We start from the raw sequence: 1,712 nt of genomic DNA, 5'->3' as shown, positions 1-1,712 counted from the left end.
CAGACTGGGCGTTGTGAGTGTTTATTGAGCGAAAACATCTAAAGCTCTACGAGGCTCCGGCAGGGGATGGTAGCGAACCCTGCTGTACTCTTTCACCACAACCTTCTCTCACTCTTACTTCCTGTTTCTGTTGTGCCTGTAATTCAAAGGGTCAGCCTTGTCACACTGTGTCACGCTGAATATCCCCGAGAACTACGTTAAGTGTCGATGTAATAGACATAATCCCTATGTCTGTCCTTGTTTGTCCCCTCTATATTTAGCCCCTTGTGGGCAATAAACAAATAAGAAACGTTAGCATGCCGGACGAAATGCTTAACGGTATTTCGTCCGTCATTGCGTTCTGAGTTCAAATTCCACCGTGGTTGACTTTTTATCCTTTCGTAGTCGATAAATTAAGTACCAGTTGCCTACTGAGTCGATCTAATCGACTTGCTCCTCCTCCAAAATTTCGGGCCTTGTGCCTAGAGCAGAAAAGAATATTAGTGAGATTTTTCAAATTCCGGTGAGGTCGTCAAATTCCGCAGAGGTCGACTTTGCGTTTTATCCTTTCGGGGTTGATAAATTAAGTACTAGTTGCGTACTGGGGGTCAATCTAATCGACCTTTCCACCACTCCCCAAAATTTCGGGCCTCTATGCCTAGAGTAGAAAAGAATCATTAGCTCACAGCAAGAAATGCATAGTGACGTTTTGTCCGTCTATACGTTCTGAGTTCAAATACCGCCAGGTCACGTTTGTCTTTAATCTTTTCCAGCTTGAATAAATAACGACCAGTCGAACTCTGGGCTCATAGCCACCCCATTCAAAATGGTCGCCGGTATTTCATCCATCTTTATGTCCTGACCAGAAATTCCTGCGAGGTTGACTTTAATTTTTATCCGTCCGGGACGATGGGGAGGGTCGTTAAAAACATTTGCCCCTCCTCTCATAATTACTGGCCTTCTGCCAAAATTAAAAAATTATTATTGTTGTTGTTGTTATTGTTGTTGCTGCTGCTGCTGTTGTTGTTGTTGTTCTCGCTGTTAGTGTTGCTATTCTTGTTGTTACTGGTGTTATGTCATGAAAATTATTTTAGCGTTTTGATCGAAAACTCTAACCAGATGAAACGACAGTCTCGTTAGATGTTTAACTATCTCACAATAAATAACATTCAAGAAATATGACTGCCAGCCAGTTCCGGTCGTTCGCTGCATTTCCGCTGTATATTATACATAAATCAAGATCAATCTCAAAAGGTTTCCAAAGAGTTTTAATGATTTCAGTATGTGGTCAAGCGATAAGTGAAAACTTTTGAAATTATTGTCACATTATATTGTGATGAAATATATCATACCGAGACACACAACACTAAACTATACCAAATTTTATGAGACTTTACAAGCTAATCCGGCTTTCGTTCAATCTCTCCCTCTTCGTCATCCACTCCATATCCTCATTCTAGCCTTGTATCTCCTCTACCTACACCTTCGTGGGAAGGAATGAGCAAATATCGTTTTAGACGTTTCTATGCGCCTTCAGCATTCTGTGACGCGTTGTTTTTGTTCACTTCAAAAAGTTTAAACTTATCGCTCACAAAATAAGTTCAATAAAACGACGTTTTTTGATCTTATGTTGCGTTGGCAGTATTAGTCACACAGTTGTTTAAAAAATAGAACTGTGTACGTAAATTGCTACATGTGTATATATATATATATATATATATATATATATATAT

The sequence above is a fragment of the Octopus bimaculoides genome, chromosome 8 (genome assembly GCF_001194135.2).
Source record: "Octopus bimaculoides isolate UCB-OBI-ISO-001 chromosome 8, ASM119413v2, whole genome shotgun sequence".
NCBI classification, from domain to species: Eukaryota; Metazoa; Mollusca; class Cephalopoda; order Octopoda; family Octopodidae; genus Octopus; species Octopus bimaculoides.
Note: the sequence above shows the minus strand (reverse complement) of the source record.